Genomic DNA, 10,593 nt, shown 5'->3' on the forward strand with positions numbered 1-10,593 from the left:
TTCTTGCTATAGCCACTTATGGCCTAAGATGTGTGTTTTATTTGTTCACACTATCTTTCTCACTATGTAGATGGGCAAGCAACATGTGGTCAGGATGGCCGAGTGGTCTAAGGCGCTGCGTTAAGGCCGCAGTCTCTCCTGGAGGCGTGGGTTCGAATCCCACTTCTGACAAATCTTTAAGTCCATTTTGTCTCTGCGTTCCTTCAGAATCTCAGCTAAAAATTGGCAGTGCATATAATATCTGAATAAGTACCAAACTTCAGTTTCAACTGCAAATGAATTTGCCCAATTCTGTCTTCAAGCTCGTATAATATTCTTCTAGCACTAGTGGTGTTTTATGTGTTTTTTGGGGGGTGCCTAAAAAATCCCTTTTATTGAAGAAATGGCTTACATTCAGTCTTGTGATATTTTTGCTTTCCAATAAGTAGATTTTTAATTTTATGTAACCTCATTTTCTAATGATCCATTCAAGAGATGTTTCCACTATGAAATGAAGAGCAAGGGGAAAGAGCACAAATGATAGAGCCAGTGAGTGAGATGGGGTGTTGAGGAAGGAGAGAATGAAACAAAGACAGAGTGAGTGAACGGCAGGTAGGCATAGAAGAAGAGACTAGAAGTGAAGGTGACTTGCTTTTCCCTGCTCTTGACCTCCCACCCATCTCAAACCAATCACAAACATACCTTCTATGCAACGTTGGTATGCAGAACTTCAATCCTCAGCCAGTAAGGGTGAGTCCCAAGCCAGGGGCTAGAGAGCAAAAGAATGGATGTGCTCAGATGTTCCTTGCTAGGGACAGTTGATCTGAAACAAGGCCTGCTCTCTTGTTTCCAGCAAGGATCTAGAAATTCTGCATTAATCTGCAAGGCACATTGACAGCATAAATTTGCATAAACTGCCCCACCTTCTGCCTTCCTACTTCCTGAGCAGTAGTTGTTTGTGTATAAAGAGAGAGGTCGCAGGCAAGATAATTTAGTGAGTAGGATACAGAACCCTAAATAGCTGGTGAGAGGTATAAGTTATTCTAAAAGCATAAAAACAGTACACCTGTGAAATGAAATGCTTTCATATGTGATCTTCTGTGTTTATTGTCCTGTGCAAAAAGTTGCACCTTGTGTTTGAAGGTTGAAATTATTTCAAGCTTGCATGGACGGAGAAATTTCTGAGTGACTTTTATACATTTCTTAGGACTCTTCACTGTCAGGATGGCCGAGTGGTCTAAGGCGCTGTGTGTAGGCTGCAGTCTCCTGTGGAGGCGTGGGTTCGAATCCCACTTCTGAAATGACTTTTGGAGATATAATCTTCTTCATCAGGATAACATCTGATGGAAGTTGCATCTGTTCGTCTTCACCTGGGACGTTATTCCGTCCTCGTCTAGTCAAGAGAGCTTGGGTTTCTCATATATTTCTGTTGTACAAAGTCTTGCTGATAAAGTGCAATCCTTACCAAATGAGCTTAGGACCCATGTAAGAGCTCATCTAGAAGAGTCATGCTCTTGTATTCCCTGGCCAGACAGGCCATGCAAATTTGGAAGAATGCCAAGCACCTGGTAGACAGCTGTACTCCAGCACACTTACAGCAATGTCCTCAGGGCTGTGATCAGGGGCTGCTTAGATTTGCGTATTCCACCCTATGTTGTGACATTGAGCTCCCTTGTTGAATTTGCTTTAGTCAGGCAAGATGTGGCTGTTGACTCAATTTCAAAGCAGCTTTGCGCCGTTCAAGTGGCTGGTGAATAGCACTTTCTCTTTGTACGCTTTAAAGGTCTAAAGAGTTCTTCATAGGTACTGCTCTGTATGGATTGTTCAAAGATCTGTTGGAAATGCTTATAATGGGATAAATAAATTGAGGGCATGCCTTTTCGGTACCAAACTTGCATGGCTGTCTGGCTTGTGGAAGGTGCTGCAAATGCAAGTCAGGATGGCCGAGTGGTCTAAGGCGCTGAGTTCAGGTCGCAGTCTCTTCTGGAGGCGTGGGTTCAAATCCCACTTCTGACAAACCTGTGTTTAATCTTCTTTTTTCTTGAGGGAGAAAATCAGATCATTTCCCTCACATGGGCTTATATGGTTGTCTTTTTGGAAAAGTGCAGTGAGTTTTTTTCTTGCTATAGCCACTTATGGCCTAAGATGTGTGTTTTTTTTGTTCACACTATCTTTCTCACTATGTAGATGGACAAGCAACATGTGGTCAGGATGGCCGAGTGGTCTAAGGTGCTGCGTTAAGGCCGCAGTCTCTCCTGCAGGCGTGGGTTCGAATCCCACTTCTGACAAAACTTTAAGTCAATTTTGTCACTGCGTTCCTTCAGAATCTCAGCTAAAAATTGGCAGTGCATATAATATCTGAATAAGTACCAAACTTCAGTTTCAACTGCAAATGAATTTGCCCAATTCTGTCTTCAAGCTCGTATAATATTCTTCTAGCACTAGTGGTGTTTTATGTGTTTTTTGGGGGGTGCCTAAAAAATCCCTTTTATTGCAGAAATGGCTTACATTCAGTCTTGTGATATTTTTGGTTTCCAATAAGTAGATTTTTAATTTTATGTAACCTCATTTTCTAATGATCCATTCAAGAGATGTTTCCACTATGAAATGAAGAGCAAGGGGAAAGAGCACAAATGATAGAGCCAGTGAGTGAGATGGGGTGTTGAGGAAGGAGAGAATGAAACAAAGACAGAGTGAGTGAACGGCAGGTAGGCATAGAAGAGGAGACTAGAAGTGAAGGTGACTTGCTTTTCCCTGCTCTTGACCTCCCACCCATCTCAAACCAATCACAAACATACCTTCTATGCAATGTTGGTATGCAGAACTTCACTCCTCAGCCAGTGAGGGTGAGTCCCAAGCCAGGGGCTAGAGAGCAAAAGAATGGATGTGCTCAGACGTTCCTTGCTAGGGACAGTTGTTCTGAAACAAGGCCTGCTCTCTTGTTTCCAGCAAGGATCTAGAAATTCTGCATGAATGTGCAAGGCACATTGCCAGCATAAATTTGCATAAACTGCCCCACCTTCTGCCTTCCTACTTCCTGAGCAGTAGTTGTTTGTGTATAGAGAGAAAGGTCGCAGAAAAGGTAATTTTGTGAGTAGGATACAGAACCCTAAATAGCTGGTGAGAGGTATAAGTTATTCTAAAAGCATAAAAACAGTACACCTGTGAAATGAAATGCTTTCATATGTGATCTTCTGTGTTTATTGTCCTGTGCAAAAAGTTGCACCTTGTGTTTGAAGGTTGAAATTATTTCAAGCTTGCATGGACGCAGAAATTTCAGAGTGACTTTTATACATTTCTTAAGACTCTTCACTGTCAGGATGGCCGAGTGGTCTAAGGCGCTGTGTTTAGGCCGCAGTCTCCTCTGGAGGCGTGGGTTCGCATCCCACTTCTGACATGACTTTTGGAGATATAATCTTCTTCATCAGGATAACATCTGATGGAAGTTGCTTCTGTTCGTCTTCACCTGGGACGTTATTCTGTCCTCGTCTAGTCAAGAGAGCTTGGGTTTCTCATATATTTCTGTTGTACAAAGTCTTGCTGATAAAGTGCAATCCTTACCAAATGAGCTTAGGACCCATGTAAGAGCTCATCTAGAAGAGTCATTCTCTTGTATTCCCTGGCCAGACAGGCCATACAAATTTGGAAGAATGCCAAGCACCTGGTAGACAGCTGGACTCCAGCACACTTACAGCAATTTCCTCAGGGCAGTGATCAGGGGCTGCTTAGATTTGCGAATTCCACCCTATGTTGTGACATTGAGATCCCTTGTTGAATTTGCTTTAGTCAGCCAATATGTGGCTGTTGACTCAATTTCAAAGCAGCTTTGGGCCGTTCAAGTGGCTGGTGAATAGCACTTTCTCTTTGTACGCTTTAAAGGTCTAAAGAGTTCTTCATAGGTACTGCTCTGTATGGATTGTTCGAAGATCTGTTGGAAATGCTTATAATGGGATAAATAAATTGAGGGCATGCCTTTTCGGTACCAAACTTGCATGGCTGTCTGGCTTGTGGAAGGTGCTGCAAATGCAAGTCAGGATGCCGAGTGGTCTAAGGCGCTGCGTTCAGGTCGCAGTCTCTTCTGGAGGCGTGGGTTCAAATCCCACTTCTGACAAACCTGTGTTTAATCTTCTTTTTTATTGAGGGAGAAAATCAGATCATTTCCCTCACATGGGCTTATATGGTTGTCTTTTTGGAAAAGTGCAGTGAGTTTTTTTCTTGCTATATCCACTTATGGCCTAAGATGTGTGTTTTTTTTGTTCACACTATCTTTCTCACTATGTAGATGGACAAGCAACATGTGGTCAGGATGGCCGAGTGGTCTAAGGAGCTGCATTAAGGCCGCAGTCTCTGCTGGAGGCGTGGGTTCGAATCCCACTTCTGACAAAACTTTAAGTCCATTTTGTCTCTGCATTCCTTCAGAATCTCAGCTAAAAATTGGCAGTGCATATAATATCTGAATAAGTACCAAACTTCAGTTTCAACTGCAAATGAATTTGCCCAATTCTGTCTTCAAGCTCGTATAATATTCTTCTAGCACTAGTGGTGTTTTATGTGTTTTTTGGGGGGTGCCTAAAAAATCCCTTTTATTGAAGAAATGGCTTACATTCAGTCTTGTGATATTTTTGGTTTCCAATAAGTAGATTTTTATTTTTATGTAACCTCATTTTCTAATGATCCATTCAAGAGATGTTTCCACTATGAAATGAAGAGCAAGGGGAAAGAGCACAAATGATAGAGCCAGTGAGTGAGATGGGGTGTTGAGGAAGGAGAGAATGAAACAAAGACAGAGTGAGTGAACGGCAGGTAGGCATAGAAGAGGAGACTAGAAGTGAAGGTGACTTGCTTTTCCCTGCTCTTGACCTCCCACCCATCTCAAACCAATCACAAACATACCTTCTATGCAACGTTGGTATGCAGAACTTCACTCCTCAGCCAGTGAGGGTGAGTCCCAAGCCAGGGGCTAGAGAGCAAAAGAATGGATGTGCTCAGACGTTCCTTGCTAGGGACAGTTGATCTGAAACAAGGCCTGCTCTCTTGTTTCCAGCAAGGATCTAGAAATTCTGCATGAATCTGCAAGGCACATTGACAGCATAAATTTGCATAAACTGCCCCACCTTCTGCCTTCCTACTTCCTGAGCAGTAGTTGTTTGTGTATAAAGAGAGAGGTCGCAGGCAAGGTAATTTTGTGAGTAGGATACAGAACCCTAAATAGCTGGTGAGAGGTATAAGTTATTCTAAAAGCATAAAAACAGTACACCTGTGAAATGAAATGCTTTCATATGTGATCTTCTGTGTTTATTGTCCTGTGCAAAAAGTTGCACCTTGTGTTTGAAGGTTGAAATTATTTCAAGCTTGCATGGACGCAGAAATTTCTGAGTGACTTTTATACATTTCTTAGGACTCTCCACTGTCAGGATGGCCGAGTGGTCTAAGGCGCTGTGTTAGGCCGCAGTCTCCTCTGGAGGCGTGGGTTCGAATCCCACTTCTGACATGACTTTTGGAGATATAATCTTCTTCAACCGGATAACATCTGATGGAAGTTGCATCTGTTCGTCTTCACCTGGGACGTTATTCCGTCCTCGTCTAGTCAAGAGAGCTTGGGGTTCTCATATATTTCTGTTGTACAAAGTCTTGCTGATAAAGTGCAATCCTTACCAAATGAGCTTATGACCCATGTAAGAGCTCATCTAGAAGAGTCATTCTCTTGTATTCCCTGGCCAGACAGGCCATACACATTTGGAAGAATGCCAAGCACCTGGTAGACAACTGGACTCCAGCACACTTACAGCAATTTCCTCAGGGCAGTGATCAGGGGCTACTTAGATTTGCGAATTCCACCCTATGTTGTGACATTGAGATCCCTTGTTGAATTTGCTTTAGTCAGCCAAGATGTGGCTATTGACTCAATTTCAAAGCAGCTTTGGGCCGTTCAAGTGGCTGGTGAATAGCACTTTCTCTTTGTACTCATTAAAGGTCTAAAGAGTTCTTCATAGGTACTGCTCTGTATGGATTGTTCAAAGATCTGTTGGAAATGCTTATAATGGGATAAATAAATTGAGGGCATGCCTTTCCGGTACCCCACTTGCATGGCTGTCTGGCTTGTGGAAGGTGCTGCAAATGCAAGTCAGGATGGCCGAGTGGTCTAAGGTGCTGCGTTCAGGTCGCAGTCTGTTCTGGAGGCGTGGGTTCAAATCCCACTTCTGACAAACCTGTGTTTAATCTTCTTTTTTCTTGAGGGAGAAAATCAGATCATTTCCCTCACATGGGCTTATATGGTTGTCTTTTTGGAAAAGTGCAGTGAGTTTTTTTCTTGCTATAGCCACTCATGGCCTAAGATGTGTGTTTTTTTTGTTCACACTATCTTTCTAACTATGTAGATCAGGGGTGCCCAAACCAGTCCTGGCGGGCCGTATCCATGCCAGATTTTTGGGATATCCCCATCTGGGGATCACGGTTCGATCCCCGGCACCGGCGGCAGATTAGCCCAGCACCAGGTGACTCTGGGAAATAGCTGGCGCCGCGGCTAGGGCGGCTGACTCCGGAATCTGGAGATTTTTTTATTTAAGGTTTTTGTAGAGCGCGTAGTAACCCTCGAGCATCCCAGAGATCAGGGTTCGATCCCCGGCACCGGCCGCAGATTAGCCCAGCACCACGTGACTCTGGGAAATAGCTGGCGCCGCGGCTAGGGAGGCTGACTCCGGAATCTGGAGATCACGGTTCGATCCCCGGCACCGGCGGCAGATTAGCCCAGCACCAGGTGACTCTGGGAAATAGCTGGCGCCGCGGCTAGGGCGGCTGACTCCGGAATCTGGAGATTTTTTTATTTAAGGTTTTTGTAGAGCGCGTAGTAACCCTCGAGCATCCCAGAGATCAGGGTTCGATCCCCGGCACCGGCCGCAGATTAGCCCAGCACCATTTGACTCTGGGCAATAGCTTGCTTAATCTTCCCAACGGCCCCTAGCGCCTAGAGACCCTTACGGGTGATTGTGCGCCTTACAAATGTGGATTATTATTATTATTATTATTTGGGCCGATTCCGATCCGGTTCGTAAAAGCACATCTGCCCGAATCTGTCGGACAACCACGTACGCCCGGGAGAGGACTGCCCGGGACCCGTGGAGCCCGTCCTGGTCACTCTGACCTGCCATCGGCCTGGAGAAGGGAGCGCCGGACGCCCGGGGGGAGGACTGCCCGGGACCCGTGGAGCCCGTCCTGGGCACTCTGACCTGCCGTCTGCCCGGGGAAGGGAGCCCCGGACGCCCGGGGGGAGGACTGCCCGGGACCCATGGAGCCCGTCCTGGGCACTCTGACCTGCCGACGGCCCGGGGAAGGGAGCCCCGGACGCCCGGGGGAGGACTGCCCGGGACCCGTGGAACTCGTCCTGGGCACTCTGACTTTCTGCTGACCCGGGGAAGGGAACCCCGGACGCCCGGGAGCCGTGGAGCCCGTCCTGGGCACTCTGACAAGCCGTCGGACCGGGGAAGGGAGCCCCGGACGCCCGGGACCCGTGGAGCCTGTCCTGGGAACTCCGGCATGCCGTTGGCCCAGGGAAGGGAGTCCCAGATACCCGGGACCCGTGGAGCCCGTCATGGGCACTCTGACAAGCCGGTGTCCCGGGGAAGGGAGCCCCGGACGCGGGGGACTCGTGGAGCCCGTCCTGGGCACTCTGGCATGCCGTTGGCACGGGGAAGGGAGCCCCAGATGCCCGGGACCCGTGGAGCCCGTCCTGGGCACTCTGACAAGCCGTTGTCCCGGGGAAGGGAGCCCCGGACGCCGGGGACTCGTGGAGCCCGTCCTGGGCACTCTGGGGCATGCGTTGGCCCGGGGAAGGGAGCCCAAGATGCCCGGGACCCGTGGAGCCCGTCCTGGGCACTCTGACAAGCCGTTGTCCCAGGGAAGGGAGCCCCGGACGCCCGGGACTCGTGGAGCCCGTCCTGGGCATTCTGGCATGCCGTTGGCCCGGGGAAGGGAGCCCCGGACGTCCGGGGCCCGTGGAGCCCATCCTGGGCACTCTGACAAGCCGTTGGCCCGGGGAAGGGAGAGCCGGACACCCAGCGGAGGAATGCCCGGGACCCATGGAGCCCGTCCTGGGCAATCTGACCTGCCGTCGGCCCGGAGAAGGGAGCGACGGACGCCCGGGGGGAGGAATGCCCGGGACGCATGGAGCCCATCCTGGGCACTTTGACATGCCATCGGCCTTGAGACCCGGGGGACGACTGCCCGGGAAGCATGGAGCCCGACCTGGGCACTCGCTCATGCCGTTGGCCTGGAGACCCGGGGGACGACTGCCCGGGGCGCATGGAGCCCGACCTGGGCACTCGCTCATGCCGTTGGCCTGGAGACCCGGGGGACGACTGCCCGGGACGCATGGAGCCCGTCCTGGGCACTTTGACATGCCGTTGGCCTGGAGGAGGGAAGCCCCGGGTGTTGTTACCCAGGCATAGCCCATCTGGTCCCCCTGGCAGAGAACCACCAGCCTTGCAGGGGTGTCCGGGCATACCCTTACCCCTAGTAATCCGGAGGAAAATTACCCCCCTTTCTTGTAATCTGTGCACACGAGTTGACAGAGGGGACCCAAGGCGTAAAAGTACCCGACCTCCTGGAGCCCTCGCTGGGATCGGGGAGGCAAATGGCACCTCATAGGGACTTCCAGGGAGGTTTGGCCATCTGGTCGCCCTTTTGGATAGCATTGCGTGCGACCAGATGGCCGAGGGGAAAGGTGCAACCAGGTGGCCGGGAACGAAAGGACTCCCTGCTTCCCACCCCGAGCCTTCGTGGTAGGGCTGCTGCCTGCCCACGCCGGGCAGGGCTCGGGGACCCCGGCTGGGCCTCAGGCACGGTGAGGACCACCGGAGCTCCCAGGCCCGGACGCCCGGGACGACGACTGCCCGGGACGCATGGAGCCCGTCCTGGGCACTTTGACATGCCGTCGGCCTGGAGACCCGGGGGACGACTGCCTGGGACGCATGGAGCCCGTCCTGGACATTTTGACATGCCGTCGGCCTGGAGACCCGGGGGACGACTGCCCGGGACGCATGGAGCCCGTCCTGGGCACTTTGACATGCCGTCGGCCTGGAGACCCGGGGGACGACTGCCTGGGACGCATGGAGCCCGTCCTGGACATTTTGACATGCCGTCGGCCTGGAGACCCGGGGGACGACTGCCCGGGACGCATGGAGCCCGTCCTGGGCACTTTGACATGCCGTCGGCCTGGAGACCCGGGGGACGACTGCCCGGGACGCATGGAGCCCGTCCTGGGCACTTTGACATGCCGTCGGCCCGGAGAAGGGAGCGCCGGACACCCAGGGAAGGACTGCCCGGGACCCATGGAGCCCGTCCTGGGCAATCTGACCTGCCGTCGGCCCAGGGAAGGGAGCGGCGGATGCCCGGGGGGAGGAATGCCCGGGACGCATGGAGCCCGTCCTGGGCACTTTGACATGCCGTCGGCCCGGAGACCCGTGGGACGACTGCCCGGGACGCATGGAGCCCGTCCTGGGCACTTTGACATGCCGTCGGCCTGGAGACCCGGGGGACGACTGCCCGGGACGCATGGAGCCCGTCCTGGGCACTTTGACATGCCGTCGGCCTGGAGACCCGGGGGACGACTGCCCGGGACGCATGGAGCCCGTCCTGGGCACTTTGACATGCCATCGGCCTGGAGACCCGGGGGACGACTGCCCAAGAGCCATGGAGCCCGTCCTGGGCAATTTGACAAGCCGTTGGCCTGGAGGAAGGAAGCCCCGGGTGGCCTAGGGAGGTGTTACCCAGGCATAGCCCATCTGGTCCCCCTAGCAGAGAACCACCAGCCTTGGAGGGGTGTCCGGGCATACCCTGCCCCCTAGTAATCCGGAGGGAAATTACCTGACTTTCTTGCAATCTGTGCACACAAGGTGACAGAGGGGACCCAAGGCGCGAAAGTACCCGACCTCCTGGAGCCCTCGCTGGGATCCGGGAGGCGAATGGCACCTCATCATGACTTCCAGGGCGACCAGATGGCCGGGACCAAAAGGACGCCAATCTGCCTGCCCCGGAGCTGCAGGGCTCTGGGGCTGCAGGGTTCCGGGGGCTGCAGAGCTGCAGGTCTCTGGGGCTGCAGGGCTCCGGGGCTTCAGGCCTCCCCGGGCCCTGATGGACCCTCCGTCCCGGGTACCTCCGACCCCCGGCCGGCTTGCAGGACGGAGGGGGGATTCCCGCACCACTGGGCCCTGCCGGACGGGGCTCAAGCCCCGGGCCCGGTCCCCGGCCCCAGTCCCGGCTTTCCAAACCCTATGCCGGGCCGGGGAGAGCCTCCCCTGGGCCCCCGGTGGACCCTCCGTCCCGGGCGCCCCGGACCCCCGGCCGGATTGCTGGACGGAGGGGTACCAGCACCCTCGGGGCCTGGCCAGATGGAGTTCAAGCCCCGGGTCCGGTCCCACCTTCCGAACCCTAGCCAGGCTTGGAGGGAAAGCCTCCCCGGGAACCGGTGGAGCCCCGTCCCCAGCGCACGGACCCACTGGTGGCCTGCGGGACAGGGGGCTCCAGCACCCTCGGGGCCTGGCCAGATGGAATTCAAGCCCCGGGTCCGGTCCCACCTTCCGAACCCTAGCCAGGCTGGGGAGAGCCTCCCCGGGAACC

At 52.7% G+C, this 10,593-nt stretch overlaps 5 non-coding genes across 5 annotated transcripts; all 5 read left to right on the forward strand.

Annotated features, from left to right (window-relative positions):
• Positions 1-88: 88 nt before the first annotated feature.
• On the forward strand, positions 89-171 carry TRNAL-AAG (transfer RNA leucine (anticodon AAG)). Its single transcript has one exon. It is a non-coding gene; the product is annotated as a tRNA-Leu (tRNA).
• A 1,741-nt stretch (positions 172-1,912) lies between these two features.
• TRNAL-CAG (transfer RNA leucine (anticodon CAG)) lies at positions 1,913-1,995 on the forward strand. The gene has a single exon. It is a non-coding gene; the product is annotated as a tRNA-Leu (tRNA).
• A 189-nt stretch (positions 1,996-2,184) lies between these two features.
• On the forward strand, positions 2,185-2,267 carry TRNAL-AAG (transfer RNA leucine (anticodon AAG)). Its single transcript has one exon. It is a non-coding gene; the product is annotated as a tRNA-Leu (tRNA).
• A 1,026-nt stretch (positions 2,268-3,293) lies between these two features.
• TRNAL-UAG (transfer RNA leucine (anticodon UAG)) lies at positions 3,294-3,376 on the forward strand. The gene has a single exon. It is a non-coding gene; the product is annotated as a tRNA-Leu (tRNA).
• Positions 3,377-6,102: 2,726 nt separating this feature from the next.
• Positions 6,103-6,185, forward strand: TRNAL-CAG (transfer RNA leucine (anticodon CAG)). The gene has a single exon. It is a non-coding gene; the product is annotated as a tRNA-Leu (tRNA).
• The last annotated feature ends 4,408 nt before the right edge of the window (positions 6,186-10,593 follow it).

The sequence above is a fragment of the Lissotriton helveticus genome, chromosome 8 (assembly GCF_964261635.1).
Source record: "Lissotriton helveticus chromosome 8, aLisHel1.1, whole genome shotgun sequence".
Lineage (NCBI taxonomy): Eukaryota > Metazoa > Chordata > Amphibia > Caudata > Salamandridae > Lissotriton > Lissotriton helveticus.